At 34.3% G+C, this 21,248-nt stretch overlaps 1 protein-coding gene and 1 long non-coding RNA gene across 3 annotated transcripts in view; one reads left to right on the top strand and one right to left on the bottom strand.

Moving 5' to 3' along the window:
* Nucleotides 1-21,248, top strand: part of LOC136030506 (uncharacterized) — a 182,056-nt gene that overhangs the window by 18,253 nt on the left and 142,555 nt on the right. Inside the window, exon 1 of one of the 2 annotated variants that reach the window (XR_010618314.1) lies at nucleotides 4,777-5,124. The exons of the other annotated variant lie outside the window; for it this stretch is intronic. The gene's annotated coding sequence lies outside the window, so the exon portion shown is untranslated. Of the gene's footprint in view, nucleotides 1-4,776; nucleotides 5,125-21,248 lie in introns of those variants that run through there. 2 annotated transcript variants of the gene reach the window in all.
* LOC136030507 (uncharacterized) lies at nucleotides 9,623-19,389 on the bottom strand. Its single transcript, XR_010618318.1, has 2 exons — nucleotides 19,339-19,389; nucleotides 9,623-10,292 (listed from the first exon to the last, which is right to left on the bottom strand). It is a non-coding gene; the product is annotated as an uncharacterized LOC136030507 (long non-coding RNA).

Raw genomic sequence — 21,248 nt, 5'->3', positions numbered from 1 at the left:
CAGAGAAAAAGAAACTGTTAACTTAAATTTCAGATAAATTGCTGTTGGTGTAATTGAATGGAGCTTCCAGAATTTCTCCTCTATGCTCCAGATTCAGGTAAATGTTGTTTTGCCAAAATTTCACGAGGCGTATTTCTAAGACTTAGAAATCAGAAGAGGATTAACAAGGAATTCTTTCAAACAGCCTGTGTTGGCAGAGTGTGTTTCGACTTAGTTCCAAATATTTTCCAAATTTTTTTGCCTTGATACTGTTAGTTTTAACAGCAGCAATAGTATTAGTAGCATTAGAATTAATAGTAGTAGCCCTAGCTTTAGTGGCAGTAGTAGCTTTTGTATCATTTTATGCATAAGCATTAATTATGAGGGTTTTAAACTCTCCCTTTAATGAGGTTTCCTGAAGATCAGCTAGAACGCCATTTAAAAGACCGGGTTGAAAATTATGTTTTAAAAATTTCAAAACCATTCCGCCTAATGAATATTAGTTGTATGCACAATGTCTTTACTGAAGTTATTTTAAACTGTCTTAACTGAGACAGACTGTTCTTGCTGCATAATTAAAGGAAGCATCAACAGTCTAATGCATCTGATTGGTTAATTGTTTTTGTAATGAAAGTAAAAACGGCATTTTAAATAAAAACGTACATTAAAAAACAACATTAAAATAAAAACAAGGGCATTTATTATTTTTATTATGTTTTATTATTAAGTTTTATTTTTATTATTATTTTATATTTTTATTACTATTTATTAGTTTTATTATGCAACAGCCTAATGAATCTGTTTTTGTTTTTTTTAATGAACGTATAAACGACAATTGAAATGTATAACGTACAAGATTATTGCTAATTATCCTAGATAGTGCCTCTCCTAATCTTCATTGCTAAGGCCTCAAAAAATAAGGCCTCAAACTACTTTTGATGTATTAATTACAATTTGCTTCTATTTAGGGTATTTGTAAATATTTTAATTATGTACTTATAAAAGCCTGTTGGTAGGATATGGAATCATGAAAAATTAGCATTTTACTGAAAGTAAAAAGACTCTAGGAAGGAAAAATTGCTACTCAAAGAGTCAAAATTAAAAATTAGTTAAATCTTGATAGATTCATCTGGATCTGGACATTGGATTTATATTTTTGATCCTAGGTGCAGATGATCCTTTAAGCCACAGAAAATGAACAGAAAATGAGCCTTGCTCCCGTTTTTCATATTTACCCATATCAACAAAATTTGAAATGGCAAACACATTTGAAAAGCAAAGTATTTCCTGATTCAGAATGACAAACTGGCATAATTTCATACATTTTATACTGAATTGAAGCCACTGCATTCAGCTAGGGGTTATAATACACACTTTTTTTTTCACATTGGAATCCTTTAAAGAAAGAAATCCTGCTTTTTGTGAAGTACAAAAATATATTTTTTAACCTAATTTTGTTGGGAATGACATAATAAACGTGGTTAGGCGATGAAAAAAACTCCAATGTTTTTAACCTTAATTATTTGTGAATTAATTTAGTTGTTGACAACAGGCACGCTGGTTCTAGCAATGATGGACATAGTATTTTATACTTTGTAATGGTTTTGTAAAAACTTAAGGTTCATTATTTTATCTTTCAATGGGTTTAAATTTCACTCTTGCATTGTGGATTGAAAAAAATTGACCTTGCATTTGGTTTCTTTGTAATGGGAGAGAAATATAAACCAGCCTCATCTGATTTTTCGTAATATTTTATCCACCTTTTTATGGCTTGTATAGAGAAATCAACCAATAACACCACTGGGACTAACAGCTGATAACAGCATCAAGGTATTTTAACCCAAATTCGCTTCTTTTTCTCAGTTGCAAATGTATTCCTTATTTTGCCAATTTCACTATTTTTATGCTTTCTTATGACCACCTCAATTGCCACACAATGCGACCATACTTTTTGTTTAACCCCAAGGGAATGATCAAAAAGTAAGATTTTCATCAAAATACTGTATAGAAATCTTACTAGACTAATTGTTTTGATGAATTGTTTGACTTCTCAGACATGGATATCAGCCAGTGAGCTGTGGCATGTATCAGTCATGTGGCTGTTGTCACGATCAGGACCAAGTAATTTCTAAAATTTTCAAAGAAAGTGTTTTTTTTTTCTTCGAAAGAGAATATGTGTATATGACATGAAATTAAAATTAGTAAAAATGGTCTCATCAGTCCTAAGTCCTAATGGTCGGTGACAAACCAGCTGAAATTGTTGAGGAATTTATATACCTTGGCTCTATCCTCTCAAATGACGAATCAATCCTCAAAGATCTAATGCACCGAATTGCCAAAGCTTTAGCAGCAGTAAGATGACTAAGTGCCCTTTGGAGGAAACCTTCTATCAGCCATAGGACCAAAATGCCCATATACAATGCTTCGGTGGCATCCGTGATTCTTTACGGAGTCGAAACGTGGCCAGCCACTCAGTCACTGCTTAGCATCGTAAAAATAGCCAAAACAAAACATCTTCACCGCATTGAAGGACTACGCTGGCATGATTTTGTTAGCAACGAGAACCTCCTGGCGTTAACTGCTCAAATGCTCTTCTTAGTCCAAGTCACCCAACAAACACTACGCTGGTATGGATATCTCCTTGCATGCCCCCCGACACTCCCGCACGAACGATTTTTGACTTTGATCCCCTAATGTACGGCGGGAAACGCCCAAGAGGTCGTCCCCCAACCAGATGAAAGGACACGACAGGTGCCTTCTTAACCATGGCAAATATTCAGGAGGACTTCCACATCTTTGCAAGAGACTGGTCTAAATGGAGGCGCCACGTAACATCACTCTCGACGCTAGAAGCATTTCGGCAGGAGCGTTAAGTCAAGTAAGTCAAGGTCTCCTCAGTTCTACAAGAAAAATTGTTTCAAATCTGATATAATTTTCTGTCTTAAAACAGTTGATGATAAAGTTTGTCTCAAAGACTATGGGTAGTTTATGAGAGTAAAAATTGGTGCTACTGTAGACAAAAAAAAAAGGTCGATGCCATCTTGCGATTCGCAATACTTGGCATTTTTTTCTAAAAATTAGAGTAATTGCTGTAATTCGTAAAATAAAGATAGTACTAAGTGTCTGATCTCAGGTCCTAACATGAAATAGAAAACTTGTAAAATTATCAAGTATTGTCAAACGCTAAATGCTATTGACACTTTCTTTGTCGGCACTAGCGGTGGTTTTCACTTTTACAAGTTATTCATATGTTTCGGTTTGTCTGATAGAAAATAAAGAGTGAAACTAAAACTTAAAATAATCATTTTGCCCGAAAAAATTCAAAATTAGCCAAAAGAACGACACCTAATATAGGCAGAAAGAGTCATTTAGAAATTAAATAACAAGCGACATTAAACTTAAAACGAACAGAAATTACTCCGTATATGAAATGGGTTGTCCCCTCCTCAGCGCCTCACTCTTTAAGCTAAAGTTTGACTCTTTGCCACAATTTTACTTTTTAAAACAACTAAAAGCTTTAGTGTAAAGGGCGAGGCGTTGAGGAGGGGACAACCCCTTTCATATACGGAGTAATTTCCGTTCGGTTTATGTTTTAATGTCGCTCCTTACTTACAGTTAAAAAGACTAGTTTTCTTATATTTAATTTCTGAACGTTTTTGAATTAATGCATGTTTGATTTTGGCCCTCCACACATAAATTATTAAAATGAAATTTGCATATTAATTTCTTTTTGGCTAAATGGCTTTTTCTTAGTTTTGATCAGACGATTTTGAGAAATAAGGGGTGGGGAAGGAGGCCTAGTTACCCTCCAATTTTTCGGTTACATAAAAAGGCACAATCACTTTTAATTTTTAACGAACGTTTCTATTAGTAAAAAATATACGAAACTTAAGAATTAACTTAAGTAACAAACTTTTATATTCTTACATTTTTATTATATATATAAGGGGGTTTATCCCCTCGTTAATGCCTCACTCTTTACACTAAATCGTAAGTTTTGTCTCAATTCTTTAAGAATGACCCCTGAATCAGAAAGGCCGAAGAGTAAATAGTTGAAATTACTAAAAATACTTTAGCATAAAAAGTGAGGTATTTATCTCCTCCTAAATACCTCGCTCTTTATGCTAAAGTATTTTTAGAACCCCTCATATGTGTAATAATCTCTGTGCGTTTTAAGTTTCAATGCTACTCCTTACTTTCAATTGAAAAAACTTTTTCATGTTTATTTTTTCATTGTTTTTTTTTTATAGTAGTTTTAGAAAATCCTGCGCCCTTTTCATTTGATTTCTCTTCCCCTATGACATATTTCTCCAAGGAAAGATCCTCCCACATAGCCCCCTCAACTCAGCCCCAACCCCAAAACCAAAAAATTCCCCTGAAAACGTCTGTACACTTCCCAATAACCATTATTATATGTAAACACTGATCAAAGTTTGTAACTCGTAGCCCCTCCCCCAGGGACTTTAGGGGAGTAAGTCATTCCCAAAGACCTAGTTATTATGATTTTGACTATGCGGAACAAAATCGCTATCTCAAAATTTTGATCCGTTGACTTTGGAGAAAAAATGAGCGTGGGAGGGGGCCTAGGTGCCCTTCAATTTTTTTGGTCACTTAAAAAGGGCACTAGAGCTTTTCATTTCCGTTAGAATGAGCCTTCTTGCGACATTCTAGGACCACTTGGTCGATCCGCTCACCCCTGGGAAAAAAAACAAAAAAAAACAAATAAACACGCACCCGTGATTTGTCTTCTGGCAAAACATACGAAATTCCACATTTTTTTAGATAGGAGTACTAGACTAGGAGTATAGAGATATAACTAGATATATTGTAATATATCTAGTTATATAAAAATTAGTTCGTACTGTGGCTGCTACTTAATTTTTGAGACTTGACACGTTTTTATGTCACACAACCAAGTTCAAAAACAGAATCGTAGGAGTTGTTTTTGGAGACTGTATTCTAGATATATGTTTAACGTCGTTTTTTTTTCCTTCCTTGGGAGGTGGGGTTATGCTAACAGTTAAAGAATCAGCTGAAATTTTGATTTTTTTTTTCAGTGAATGGGCCTGTGACAATTGCAGACGAAAATATTCTTGGAAACAAACATAGAAAGTATTGGTGGCTGCCTAGCCTTAGATGTATACCGTGAGATACTTTTTTTTTATATATTTTATTTATTGGCTTTATAATGTACCAGAACTAAAAATCTAAAAATTTCAAAAGAGCTATTTATTCTAATTAAACGGCCTTTTTGATTCAGGGGCCATTCTTAAAAGAATTGGGACAAAATTCAAACTATAGTGTAAAGAACAAGGTTTTGACGAGGGGATGAACCCCCTCATGTAGGAAATCAAATTTACGTATATAGACGTTTGTTACATAAGTTAGTTCATAGGTTACGCGTATTTATTAGTAATAAGAAACGTCCATGAATAAAATAGAAGTTCTAGTGGTTTTCTTAAGTAGCCAAAAAATTGGAGGCCAACTAGGCCCCCTCTCCGCCCTTTTTTCTCAAAATTTTCAGGTTTCAACTTTGAGAAAGCCAATAAACTATAAAAAAGCATACAAAAAGGAGCAACATTAAAAACTAAATATAACAGAAATTATTATGTATACGAGGGGGTTTGCCTCCTCCTCAATACCCCGCTCTTTACGCTAAAGTTTTTTTTTGTAATTTCAAAAGAGCCATTTATTCTAATTAAACGGCCTTTGTGATTCAGGGGTCATTCTTAATGAATTGGAACAAAATTTGGACTTTAATGTAAAAAGCCAGATATTGACGAAAGGACAAACCCCCAAATTTACGTAATAGAACTTTAAAAATAGAAGTTACGTAAATTAATTTGTATGTTGCATTTAATTATTACTAATAAAACGTTTGTAAATAAAATTAAAAGTTCTAGTGGCCTTTTCAAGTAACAAAAAGATTTGAGGGCAACTAGGCCCCTCCCCAACCCTTTTTTCTCAAAATCGTCCGATCAAAATTTTGAAAAAGCCATTTAGCTAAAAACATTAAAATTATTATACAAATTGTTTTTTTAATTATTGAATTTTACTGTTGATGATGAACACTGTATTTGTGTTCGAAATATCCAGTTAAATAATTTTATATCGGTTCACTTTATCCCTATTTTCATCCCTAGTAAAAGTTTCATCCCTATTTTGAACTGTTTTACTTTAATTATTCATGTACAGTGAATCAAAATCAAAATCTGCATTAATTCAAAAACGTTCAGAAATTGAACAAAAAAAGTTTTTTAATTGAAAGTAAGGAATGACATAAAACTTAAAACGAAAAGATATTTTTCGGTATATGAAACTATTCTGTATATATATATATATATATATATATATATATATATATATATATATATATATATATATATATATATATACAAATAATAGAAGAATTGGTCAAAAACACAAATCTTGTCAAAAATGTAAAACATATGTACCAAGAATGTAATGACTTTCTGTTTCATTTATACTTTTTTAATCTATTTTCAATTTTCCTTTTTTTAACAGTTGGTAGGTAGCAAACTGTATTAAGGATGACCAGGCTCAATAGTAACTAAAACACTCAAAAGCAGAATTTTTATACCAATATATACATCAAAAAAATTTTGATTTTATGCTGATTTAATATATATATAAGTTTTGTCAAGTTTAGATCGAAAATTGGCCTTATTTTTCAAAAAAGGGGGAAAAATCTGCACCATCAGCTTTGGCGTATCAGAGAATACTACTGTAGAGGTTTCAAGCTCATATCTAAAAAAATTTGAAATTTTGTGTTTTTTGCCAGAAGAAAATCACTGGTGCGTGCCTATTTGTTTATTTGTTCTTTTTCCCCCAGGGGTGATCATATCGACCCAGTGGTCTTAGAATTTCACTAGAGGGCTCACTTTAGCGGAGATTAAAAGTTCTAGTGCCCTTTTAAAGTGACCAAAAAAATTGAGAGAAACTAGGCCCGCTCCCACGCTCGTTTCCCCCAAAGTCACCGATCAGTATTTTGAGATTGCTATTTAGTTCAGCATAGTTGAAAAGGCTAGTAACTATATCCTTGAGAACGACTTAATCCTCCATAGTCTCCAAGGAAAGAGCTGCAAGTCATGAATTCCCTCCATTGTTTACAGATAGTAATAGTTATTGAGAAGTATACTGACGTTTTCAGGGGGGATTTTTCTAGTGGCAGGAGGCGGGGATTGTTGGTTATTTGAGAGTATCTTTCCATAGAGGAATTAATTTCGGAAAAAGATAATTTCCCTGATTTTTTTTTCTCGATTTTTCAGTTTTATTTTTAAAAAACAACGAGAAATTAAATAAAAATACAATTTTTTTAACTTAAAGTAAGGAGCAGCATTGAAACTTAAAACTATTAGAAATTATTTAGTATATGATTGCCTCCTCAATACCTTGGTCTTTACGCTAAAGTATTTTTAGTAATTTCAGAAGAGCTATTTATTCTAAATAAACAGCCTTTGTGATTAACGGGCCATTCTTAAAGAAATGGTACAAAATTCAAACAATAGTATAAAGAATGAGGTTTTAACAAGGGGATGAACCCCCTCATATATGTAATAAAATATATGAATATATAAGTTTATTACGTAAGTTATTTTGTAAGTTACGTGCATTTATTAGTAATAAAAACGCTCGTAAATAAAATCAAACGTTCTAGTGGCCTTTTTAAGCAGCCAAAAAAGTTGAAGGGCACCTAGGCCCCCTCCCCGCCCCATTTTTGTAAGAGGCAGAATCAGAAGCATTGACTCATGGGAATGTAGGAATATGAAGTTTTTCTTGCATTTTTTTCATTGAAAGTTTAATTTTATAAATCTAAGGGATAGTTTTTTTTTATATATTCTTCTGTTCTTTTTCAGGCTAAAATAACAAAAATAAATTGTATTTTTCTACAATCTAAAATGTTCTGTTTACATACCAGAACAGTTTTTTCCAGATATAAAAGTTATTGTTATTATACTTACTTTAAACCCCTCCTCTATTTGTCAAATGAAATCTAGTAAATTTAAACATTCATAAATGTCTGTAAAATATCAAAATAAATTTTTGTGAATTTTTGTAGGGCTTTCCTATGCGGGTATAAATTTTACTTTTAAGTCTGGCCAAAAAAAAACAACAAAATGATTGTGTAGCACGCTAGTATAGTTTATGGACGTAGAATGAGCGATGACGACGAAAAGACCTTGATAGAATTAAAAAAGGTCGAAAAAAAGGACAAAGAAACCACGCCCTCTGGTCGGAGATAGAATTCTTAGCAATTAAATAAAAAAATATTTTTTCAACTGAAAGTAAGGAACCAAATTAAAACCTAAAACAAACAGAAAGTATACCATATATGAGGGGGTTTGCCTCTTGTTCAATGCCTCGTTCTTCGCGCTAAAGTGTTTTGATAACTTTTAAAAAGTTTTATACTCCATCAAAACGGCCATTGTGTTTCAGATGTAATTCTTTAATAATTGGGACACAGAGTTAAATTTTAGCGTAAAGAGCAAAGTGTTGAAAGGGGGTTAACCACCCTCATATACAAAATAACTTTTTTTCGTTTTAAGTTTCAATGTTGTTCCTCACTTTTAGTTGAAAAGTGTTATTTTAAATTCAATCTTTTCTCTTCAAATACTGCCGAAAAATCTGGCTTTCCTACTTCTAAAATGTCTTTCTACGCAAAAAATCTATCAAAGTAAAGTTTGTTCGACTGAAATTAATCCCCTCTCTCCACTGGAAAATTCTCCCTGGACAATTCGATCCTCGCTGAAAATTTCCCATGAAAATTTCTTACGGACAATTCCACCTAACAATTTCTCTTTAGTATACTTTCATTGGAAAAAGACATTAATTTCTAGTGGTTTTTAAGTAATTTCAGATATCCCCCTCTGTAAAATTTGTTTTCTGGAAATCTCCTGACCTCCAATGGAAAGTATCTCCCACAGAAATTTTCCCCATCGAAAATATCCTGAGCGGGAAATTCCCCCCTCCCATAGGAAAACCTACAATCCCAACACCACTGAAAATTTTTCCTGCAACATCTGCACATCTTAAATTTAGTCGGCAAAGACAAAGTTTTTTTTTTCGCGTTTGTGCTTCTGGATTCGCTTCTTAAAGGATTGTGACAAAAATCTTGCTATAGCATCAAGACCTAGGTTTGACGAAATCACTCCCCACCTCATTGTCATAATAATTCTGCTCGTTTTAAGTTTAATCTTATTCCTTACTTTCAAGAAAATTTTGTGTGGATCGAACTTTTCTCAGAGGAGCTTACGGTGAGAGTAGGAAATTTTTTCATGGAGGGTGTGCCACATTTCCTGCATTGTTTGAAAAATAATCAAAAATTAAATAAAAAATAAATTATTTTCAGCTGAAGGTTAGGAGCAACATTAAATTTCGAAACCAACAGAAGTTCTTCTAATATGAATATGAAGAAAATATAGCTCCCCTCCTCGATTTCGCTTGTTTTGCGTTTGACTGTTGCTGCTTCCTCTCAGTTGAAAATTTTTTTTTTTTGAATTTAATTGACTGAGGCAAAGATACAGTGATTTCAGACTAAAGCATATTTTAAACATTCCAAGACTTGAGTGAAATGACCTCTTAGTATCAGAAGCCGAAGTTTCTGAAAAGCAGTAAACAAAAATTAACAAGAACATAACAATGTAATTCAATTTTCAAAAATAGAAATAAAAATGTATATATACAGAATCAAGATATAAACTAAATTATTTTTAAATCTGATTTAAAAAGACTCAGTCTTCTTGGTAATCATCATCAAGAATGTCATCTTTGCTTTCATCATGAAGCAGAACATATTCTCTAGAACTAAAGCCAAATTTAAGCACATCTTTTTCTCGTAATTCAACATATCTTTGAGGTTCAATTGGCTTATTATTCACGAAAGTTTCATTGGAAGAGCCCAAATCAATAATATATGGCCTTACGGCTCTTGCCCGTCGTCCATCAGCCTTTTCATAAGGGACGAGACGGTACTGTAAGGCGGCATGCTGTTTTGAACAGGAGGGATGGTCTACTGCGAGGTCACATACTTTTCTGTCCCGGCCAATTAAATAAGCACTTTGTCTATGCATATAAAGAGTTGGCATATTTTCATTATCTTTAAACACATAAAATCTCCAGCGTTTTTTTGGAATACGGGCTTCGGGAGGCTCACTATATTTAATTACTACACCACGATAGGTATTCGTCTCTTCTGCAAGTTTACCACCAATTGATGATTTAGAAAGCATATCGTTCACTTGCTTCTTCTCGACAAGAGATACGACACTTTCTTTCTTCTTTTTTGTATGTTTCTAAAAAAAATAATGGTTAACTAGAAAAAAGGAGAATAAAATACAGAATGTACTATATTGATCATAACTCAGAAATAACCTGAGTTCGATCTCGATTCTTTTAAATTTGTCACACTATGTGTAAAAGATGTCTCTAATAAAATTATAATGCCCAAGCCAAACGATAGTTGACTAACCGATAAAAAAAAAAAAAAAAAAAATTGTGGATGATCTGGGTTCTCCCTTGATTTTAATGTCACACTTTTGTTCAAGAGGCGGAAAACTGAAAAGGCATGAACTGGCTTGAAAATTCTATATTAACCCTAATTTATTCTTAAGTATATTCTTCAAAAACTGTGTGTTTATATCTTTTGGTAGATTAACCATACAAAAAGTTTCCCCCTTTTCTGATTGTGAAAAATCTACCTTTGATCTCCACTCTGATTGGTCAATCACACAGTCGTGCTTGAAAGTTGAACGTAGCCCAACTTACCAAACTACGCACAGGATATAATTATTGGCATTGTGGTCTGGAGTAGTCTGTTTTTATCCACAATTTTGACTAGACTATGGCTTGGGCACAACTTTCGGTAACAAGAGTTTTAGTAAGACTACATCCTTTCCTTGACTAACAAAGAAGAGTTCACTAGTAAAACAAAGCTCAATAACAATTAAACGAAAGCCCCTGAGCGGGAAAACATGTATCGACACTCTATAAAGACATAAGAACTTCCCCAAAAAATTTCTGACGAAGAAGATAAATGATATTACAAGACTGAGATATTTTTAGAAGATGAAAGGGTACCTTATAAGACATCTAGACGTATGTTTATACATTGGATGGCTCATACTGTAAATGACTTTTAAATAGTGCGTGTTTCTAGTTTAAAATTATGCTAACAGAAAATTGTAAATGATTAAGTAAAAACACCTCAAATAAATTAAAAAAGATATGAGGAGAAATACGAAATGTGGCAGAGAAGTAATGAGATTGGCGACATTGCAAGCGATCTGGCAACCTTGCGCTGTTATCCTACAGAGAGCACGCGAAACACAACCTTTCCATGGCTTAGTTCGAGTTTTTACTCCGCCTGTTAACTATGTGAATTTTGAGACTGCGATTAGCGAAGTTGTGTTTCGTGGTGCGTCGCGCAAAACGGAACATTGGAATTTGGAGTAACATTGTGCCTGGAGAATCACCAACGGTAACGTTAATACAGTTAAAACAGTCATATGGGAATCATTCTTCCTCCCAAGCTCAAGTTTTCCGCTGGGATAAAATATTTTTGGAAGGTGGAGAAAATGTTGAATATGAACAAAGTTTAGGTGGGCCTTCGACTTAGGACGACAACATTGAACGTGTCCTAGTTCCTGTGAGATCAGATTTTCGTTTAACAGTGAAAATGTTGAGTGAGCAATTACTTCCAACGGATTTATGATTTTTTTTTTATAAAGATATCCTTCAAAGGCTCAAAAAAGGACTATTCCCATGAGACCAGACATTGCAGAGAAATGGTTGCTCTATCTTGTCATCCCCATAACAAAATTTCTTTCCTCGAAAGGAATCCCTATGGTTCTCTATTCCCCTGACTTCAGTCCCTGTTACTTCGTCCTTTTTCTTAAACTAAAAACGTCGTCAAAAACCGTCATTTTGGGATTTTTGAAATCACCCAAAAGACTGCAGCAGATATGGTGCAGTCCATAATAGTTGAAGACTTCCAGCGTTGGAAAGAACAATGGGAACCACGCCTCCATCGGTGTGTAGCTGCCCCAAAGAAACACTTTGAAGGGAATAACATTAACGTTTCAACGAAATAAAACTTTGTTAAGTAAAAAGTCAATCTCATTACTTTTCTGCCATATCACGTATGTAAGCATGCACTAGAAAAGGGGTAGGATGGATACGTTAAGATCATACGAAAATCGAGAAGTTACGGAAGAATTTCCTGAAAATAGGGACTAAATTAAAACACAGACGAACATTTCTGGCTACAGAATAAATAGCCGTCTTTGAGAATCATAATACAATCCATCAATAGATTAAATTAAGGATTTATCAAGGGATCCATCAATAGATTAGGGATTAAATTAAAATATAGGCGAACATTTTGGCTACAGAACGAATAGCCGTCTTTGAGAACCATAATACAATCCATCAATAAATTAAAACAGAAATCCCACGGTGTGCTCACTCAACAATATTCATTTTTACCCCTTCTTTTTTTCATAAGCAGACTTTTTTTTAAAGAGAAGGAGGGGGGTGGGGTAGGCATGTGTCCCCCCCCTCCCCTTCGGGTGACAGGCTAGATTATCAGGCATTTTATAAAACATTCCACTCAGGCTCTAGTGCCAATGGCCAAACCATAAGGTGAGGCCGAAGCTCTTCTTGAGGATATTATCTGCTAGCATTTAGACTGACCTAAATTGCTTACAAGGTATTTTGCTTGGGAATTCAAAGGCCAAAGCCCAAGAGCTCAGAGATTTGAAAACACAACAACAGCACCTTTTTAAGCACAGTTCCATTGAGCTAAGACTAAGGTCCACAGCTAAGCAAGGCAGAAAAAACCGATGAAAAATCCCATGACTGTCTAGGTAATGACAGAAAAATCCATGGCAAAAAAAAAACTTGACTAAATTATTTTACGGTAAATTTCCTGAACGTCTGGCTTCTCGTTCGAATGTTAATTTCGATATATGGACTATCGATGCAAAACATTTTTGTGCCGAAGCCCCTTTGTTCAAAACACAATTTTCGCCAACCTATCATCTTTATGACGTAAAGCGTGAGCTTTTGTCTTCTATTGCATAAACTGTTCGACCATTAATTCTGTCTGATGGCTAGAAAGCACAATTTTTGGCAGCCTATCATCTTCATGGCGTAAAGCGTGATATTTTGTTCGTGGCTTTTTATTCGACCGTTAATTTCGACCGAGGGCAAAAAACACAATATCAGCCAACCTATCATCTTTATGAATGCCCTAACAAGGATTAGGATGGGTATAAAAGATTGGAGCTGTTCCGGTGTCGTGAGATGGTTTGGGGTCTCTGATCCGTCATGAATTCACTTCTCCATCCCTATCCCCGACAGGAAATTCTGCTTGCGTGGCCACATAATGGCATCAGGGTGGAACTTTCACGAGTTTTTCTAACCAAAGCTGCGACCGTTAGCAGCGCTGGACGTGACTATGAGGAATGGCACCCCTGGAGGAAATTATAGCCTAGTAAACGAGACAGCAGTAGCACTGGATTCGGACGAATGGATAATTATTCTGGGTTTGGTTTGTTTTGGCGAGCTTAAAAGCCTATTCCTAGCTAAGTTACCTATTATGAATTGGCAATTCATGAATTGGGCCTCCCCGAAGTAGCATAATCTTTGCAGGCATGAATACATAATCAGTCGGAGGTAATAGGCTTGAGATTCCTGTGCAGGATTTCGACTCTTGTTGATAAAGTGTGGAAAACCATATTGAGACCAAGATGGGAACAGGATTGTACAAAGCTTCCATTCAACTGGAGGTCCCAGGGACTTCTTGCTGTCCGGTTCTAAGCCGGCTTAAGCGCTTAGTGCAAATTTGAGAAGATATGTTAATCCCCGTCCTCCACTGATTCTGGGGCCACTGCTTTTCCTGAAGCCATTATAATTTCAATGATTTAAAGAATACAAAAATTGCAACTTGGAATGTTACGACGTTAAAAAACGACTATCGTATCGACATTTTGACTGACAAATTCAGACACTTTTAACTGGACTTATAAAGAGTTTCAGAAACTCATATCCCAGGGGTAGGAGACGTGAAGTTATGTGATATAGAATTTATTTACTGAGGCAGGAAAGATAGGGTATATAGGCAGGGAGTATGTCTCATGATGAATAAGGAGTATTTTCGACGTAAAACCTTAAATTAGGCATTCTTTTCTTTGACCAAACTGCTGTTCTAAGACAAACAAATAAACTTTCAAATGGGGACAAATCTATTTGTTAGACCATAAATGGATTAATCCATTTATTTGTACTTGTTTTTTTTTTCAATGTCTAAATAAATGGATTTTTCCACAGTTGAAAGTTTATTTGTTTGATGAATAAGGAAGCTGCCAAGTCTTATTTAGGTTGGGAAGGTATTAATAATAGAGCGTTAGTCGCTCATTTTATGACTAAGTACAAGACATATTTGAGGGATAGATCATATGAAAATAAGAGGAATGTCAAGAAAGTGGAGAAAGCACTAAAACGTGATTTAAGGAGGTGTGAAGTGGAGGACATGGATAAAATTGCTGAAGATCTGGAAGATGCAGCCATACGGCATAATAGCCATACTGGCATGTTAAATAAATTTAGGGTATAGTCAATCTGGACTTATCCTAGGTAGAGATAGGAAGGGGGCCACAATTAATGAGAAGGAAAAAGTTAAAGAGAGATGGGCAAAACATTTTTAGAATGTATTAAACTGTGATAGACTTAGAGAAAAAGATATAGAGAGAAATGAAAAAAAAACTGTGACACTTTGCATGTGAAAGAAGATTTATTTTGTGATGAAAAATTAGTTACAGTATTAAAAGGATTAAAAAATAATAAGGCTCCAGGTGCTGATAGCGCCGCAAAGGAGTTTTTTGAATATGGTGGTTCTGACGTTAGAGATAAGTTATCGGAGATTATGAATATGATTTTTGAAAAAGGGCAAGTACCAAGCAAGTTTAGGAAAACTCTTATTAAACCCCTCCATAAGAAAGGTGATGAGAGTGAGTGTGGTAATTATAGAGGCATTAGCTGGGTTTCTGTAGGAAGTTAATTACTTAGCACGATAATATTTTTAAACTTAGCCATGCTGCAGATAAAGCTTTAAAAGAAGAACAGAGTCGTTTTAGCAAGGGCAGAGGATGCGTGGGCAAAGTTTTCACTTGTAGTTTAATAATCGAGAAATGCCCGAGTTATATATCTTATCTGCTTATTTTTTTATCTGCTTATAAGTAAGCAGATAAATACATTAAAGCGACAGTGCTATGTACGAGAAGAACATTACTATGGTTAAGGAAGGAAGTGAGGTTAGTATCTGGTTTCGTATTAAATCAGGAGTTGAGCAGGGTTGCGTTCTATCCCCATTTATATGGATCAATTTGATGGCTTTGTCCTAAGGCGCATAACAAAGACAATGAGAGAACATGGAATAAAATAGGGAAGTAAAACTCTCCTTGGCTTGTATTATGATGATGATTTAAGTACCCTAGATGGGAATGTAAGCCAATTGGATACACTTTTGGTGGTTTATGCGAGATCAGGGCACAAGAATAGGTTTGAAAATTAATGTCATCTTTAGTTGCTAAGACTAAAAATAAGGGATGATGAAGAAGTGATGTTGGGCAACGGGAAAATCGATCAAGTCGACAGCTTCACTTACCTAGGTAGTATTATTAGTAAAGATGGTGGGTGCAGTGAAGATAAGTGGAATAGCCATGGCTCATGGTATTTTCTCACAGTTGAAAAATAGTCTGGAAGAATAGGAAGATGAGTCTGCGAACCAAGATTATAATATTGGAACTTAAAGTGATGGCCGCGGTCAAGTACAGTTTTGAGGCATGGGCACTCCAAAAACAGAAGAAGGGTTGCTAGATGTTTTCCAGAGAAATTGCCTACAAATTTTTAGGGGTGCCCGACTGACTGACTGAATCTCAAATAGTAAGCTGTATGAAAAATGTGGTTCAATGCAGCTTTCTAAGGCTATAATAAGACAAAGGATGAAATGGCTAGGAGACGTTTTACGGATGCAGGATGACAGATTGCCCAGGGATTGTTCGCCTAACGTCAAGGGTAAAACGAAAAACGGGTCGTCCTCAAATAGGGCACGAGGATGTCGTAAGGAAAAATTTGACGACAATGGGAACTTCCTGGGAGAGTGTTTGAATCAATGCATGTTTTGATTTATGCTCTCCGCAGATGAATAATTAAAACGAAATTTGCCTATTTTTTTTTTGGCTAAATGGTTTTCTCATAGTTTTGATCGGACGATTTTGCGAAAAAAAAAGAAGCGGGGATGGAGGTCTAGTTGCCCTCCGAGTTTTTGGTTACTTAAAAAGGCAAATAGAACTTAATTTTTTTTATGAATGTTTTTATTAGTAAAATTATTAGAAAAAATAAATGTTATTAGTTAAAGATATACGCAACTTACAAATTATCTTACATAACGAGCTTCTGTATTCTCATATTTTTATTACATATATGAGGGGGTTCACCCCCTCGTCAGGAGGATCTTTCCTTGGAGGAATATGTCATGGGGGAAGAAAATTTCCATGAACGGAGTGCAGGATTTTCTAGCATTATAAAAAAAAAATGAAAAAAGTTTTTACAACTGGAAGTAAGGAGTAGCATTAAAGCTTAAAACGAACGGAAATTATTACGCATATGAGGGGTTCACCTCCTCCTAATGCCTAGCTCTTTACGCTAAAGTATTTTTAGTAATTTCAACTACTTATTCTACGACCTTTGTGATTCAGGGGTCATTCTTAAGGAATTGGGACAAAATTTAAGCTTTAGTGTAAAGAGCGAGGTACTGACAAGGGGGTAAGCCCCTTCATATACATAATAAAAATATACGAATACAGAAGTTCGTTACAAAAGCTAATTCGTAAGTTACGTATATCTTTTACTAATAAAAACGTTCGTAAAATATTAAAAGTTCGAGTTACTTTCCTAAGTAACCAAAAAATTAGAGGGCAACTAGGCCTCTTCCCCCCTCCTTTTTTCTCAAAATTTTTCGATCAAAACTATGAGAAAGCCATTTAGCAAAAAAAAAAAAAATATGCAAATTTTGTTTTCATTATTCATCTGCGGGAAGCCAAAATCAAAACATGCATTAATTCAAAAACGTTCAAAAGTTAAACAAAAAAACGAGTTTTTCGATATATATATATATATTCCTGGAATTTCACATAAGGACTCATTCGACCGGAAATTAAAAGTTTTAGTGCTCTTTTTTTTACCAAAGTCACCGGATCAAAACTTTGAGATAGCCATTTTATTTAGCATAGTCAAAATATCTAATAACCATTTCTTTGAGGACAACTTAATCCTCCAAAATCCTTGGTGGAAGGGCTAAAAATTATGATTTTTGCCCATTGTTTACACATGTTATTTTGTCATTGGTAATCATGCAGATGTTTTCCGGGGATTTTTTTGGTGGGGGCGGGGGGAGTCGGAGGAATAGGGTTACGTCGGATTCTTTTCCATGGTGGATTTTATCGTGAGAATTTTTCTATGAAGGGCAAAAAACAGTTTTTCTATGAACAGCACAAAATAGATAAAAAACACGCGAATATGATTAACGAACGAAATTCTTGGAATCCTGCAAATTTGAAGATCTTATTCCCAAGTCTTTACGATTCAAAATTCTATGACTTTTAGGGGTTTTTTTCTCCTTTTTTGAAAAATAAGGCCAATTTTCGGAAGCTCTTAACTTTTGATGGTAACACTAAACTTGATGAAACTTATATATTTAAAATCAGCATAAAATCCAAATTATGTTGATCTATGCATTGATATTAAAATTCTGTTTTTGAGTGTTTTGGTTACTATTGAGCCTGTTAGCTCCTTAATATAGCTCGTTACTACGAATTGTTAGAAAAAAAGGAAAATTGAAAATAGACTATGTCAACTTTGTCAACTTTTCTTTGTCAACTCTATAGCATGTTTTTCTTTTTGTAGTATGTGCACCTTTTCTGCGTTTTTGACCTGGCCTTTGCCAATTCTGTCATCTGGAATAATCGTTCCACCCTCGTCCTTATCCCTTGAAAATCTTCTACCTTTTTTGCCTCTTCATTTCTGATTTTAAATTTTTAGCTAAAAGAAAAGTTTTCTTTTCGTTATTCAGAATATAGACTGCGATTGCTGCTTATCAGTGTTAGTTTCAAAAACTGGAACATTCAAAATTTGTCTAAAAGTATTTTAACAACTCATGTCCTGCTTAATCTTTTCTGTAAGATTGAGAGGTAGCAAAGGCTTGTAAAAATCAAAACTGTGGCAGGTTGCCTTGCTATAGCCATTGCAGCCATTATCTAATGGTAATGGTAACGGTAAAAAAAATCAGTCATTACCTAACGCAAAAAGCAAAAGAATGTATAGAAATTCAAGTACTATGTTATAGACAACCCCTTCATTTTATGGTTTTCAATATGATCTATAGGAATGAAAGGTTATTACAGCCTGTCAAAAAGAGCAATTTCTTAGACATTGACATGGATTCACTAATATCGTACCTTTGGAGGAGGGTGCCAGATGCTGCAAACTTCTAAGATCAGGCTCAAAAACATTAGCTTATTGTACCTGTATAAATGCGTTTTTTATGGGTAAATGTTGTATAGTTTATTCACATGTTTTTTTTTGTGATTTATACCCACTACCAAGTCTCAGTTGATTAAATTAAAAAAAAATAAATTTCAACTGAGAAGAAGCAGCAACAGTCAAACGCAAAACAAACAAAATCAAGGAGCTGTTTCTTCATATTCATATTAGAAGAACTTCTGTTGGTTTCGAAATTTAATGTTACTCCTAACTTTCAGCTGAAAATAATTTGCTTTTTATTTATTTTTTGATTATTTTTCAAACAATGCAGGAAAATGTGGCACGCCCTCCATGCAAAAAATTTCCTAATCTCACGGTAAACTCCCCTGTGAAAATCTCGATCAACACAAAATAAGATCTCTAACCCCGACCCCACATAAAATTTCATCCAAACAATTTACTCCTTTCTGAAATTCCCCTTACGTAAAATTTCTTGCGAGCGATTCACACTAAAAAAGATAGTTTCCTAACAAACTTGATTTGAAAAAGCCTTACATTTCTAATCGTTTTTAGGTCACTCCAGAAATCCCCATTCCGTGAATTTTTTTTTCTTGAAACTGAAAGCTGCTGAAAATTTCACTGAGCTATTCGACCCCTCTCCAATATATCCACATGGAAAACTGAGTTAGTAGAGGTCCTTTCGAGTCCTCTCCCATTTTAAAATGCATACTTGTATTTTTACAGAGAAGATTATATTCATGTTTGACAGCAGACAAATATACAAAACAGAAATCTAACCTTAGAAGTCCAGGATACTTTTCCACTTCAAGAACAAACCATAACTAATTCCTTTTCAATCACTTACTGACCAACTCTTTGAACGGTCGTTGCATTTTTTCCCTTATCACCGAATAATTATGATCCCAAAATTTCATTAATATTTATAAAGATTCATAATTAGGACAATTGTGTATATTATTATCCTAATAATCATAAGGCAGCGATTTATTCAAAGTAACCAATTAAGAAGAAGACAAATGACATTTTCTGTGCACTCAAAACATACGTGAAAACGAAATAATTTTAAACTTTTTGTATTGGTGAGACGGAAAAGAGAATCTTTAAGAAAAAAAACTTACTAATTATGCAAAATTCTTAGATTTGCGGAAAAATTACCGAAAATGGTAAGATGTTTTGAATAAAGTATTAGTGCAATGCCCCCTCAATGTGTCCCTGCTGCTGGTGGATTGAGTTCTACGAATTCGGGCAAAGACCAAAAGTGCCAAAACTTGGAAATTATCTTTGAAACGAAGAAAACTAAATGACCTGAGCCAATAAAATCATGACTATAAAGGAGAGAAGGTGCTCCTTCAAGTTCAGGCTCCAGTGCCTAACGGGTCTTTTGAATTTCTTATAGTGATAAAGCTAATAATGTAACTTGTATTCTTCAAAAATCGTGCCCACAAGGAAGCATACTCTCTTCTTTTTAAGGCCTATTAATGAGTACGATTAGCCTCGTTCAGTTTCCTACAGGGTGCACAATACAAGCGTATGCTGATGGTATTTGTGTAAAAATGTCTTCTAAAGATACGAATTCCTTAGATCCTAAATATAAAAAAGGTATTTACGCTATTAGAAAATCGGCAGATAAAAATAAATTGAAACCTGATGTTAATAAATGTAAAGCTATCATCGTTATGGAGGAAAGAGAAATTTAACAAATTAATCTTCAGTTTTTAAGTCGCAATATACCAATAAGTGATAAAATAAGATACTTGGGCTGAATTTTGGAGAGGAAATTACTTTGGAATGAACATGTTGAAAGTAAAGTAAAAGTCGTCAGACAATATTCAATCAAATTGTTATGTGCCACCATAACCACTTTGGGTCTTAATCCATTTGTCATAAGAGAGTTATATAAAGCTGCTATTGAATCCACCATATTATAGGCAATACCTGTATGGTTGTTGTATGGCTGTATGGTATCTGTTCAAAGAACTTCTATGGATTTAATATCCAGCGTCTTTTTTATCTGCTAAAACTGATACAATAAGGGCTACAGCAGAATCCCATCCTATCGACTTTAGAGCCAAAGAGAAAACTCTCACCAGATATCTAAAGAGAGGAAGGCCTGAATAACCATAAATTAAATGTACATACATATTATACTGACTCACAAGCACATTATGTACTCGGTGATTCCTTTTTACCTCTAATACTATAAATGAAATTTGAAAAACTTTACGCTAAAACCTTTATATTATATGGTATAAGTTATTCAGCCAAGCTGATAAGCCCTGAACCTTCAGTTTTTAATGATCATATTGACCTTCTTCAAGTTGCAAAACTTCTCCTAATTATTTTAAATTATAATATTATAATTTGAATATTAATGTTATTGGTTTATTAAAGAGACTCGGTATTACATTTCAGCCTACTCGAACCTAGCAGAGACTAGATATTGTGTTTAAAAGGAGTAAGGCTAGCAGCCCCCATGTCTTCTCAAGACCAGATAATAATTTGCGATTTAAACATGGATTGTCAGTTTTATATACAAATAAATTCTGATATTTATTTATTAAAGTCTTAACACTTCCTTATTTGTTAAAGTAAAACCGTGAAAATATTTAAAATGTATTTTGTTTAAGTCTGATTATGTTCTGGTCTGAGAAGGCGTGGGGGTTGTCAGGCCTACTCCTGTGAAGTTT

The sequence above is a fragment of the Artemia franciscana genome, chromosome 8 (assembly GCF_032884065.1).
Source record: "Artemia franciscana chromosome 8, ASM3288406v1, whole genome shotgun sequence".
NCBI lineage: Eukaryota > Metazoa > Arthropoda > Branchiopoda > Anostraca > Artemiidae > Artemia > Artemia franciscana.
The sequence above is the reverse complement of the archived record's forward strand: the minus strand, read 5'-3'. Positions and strand labels throughout refer to the sequence as shown.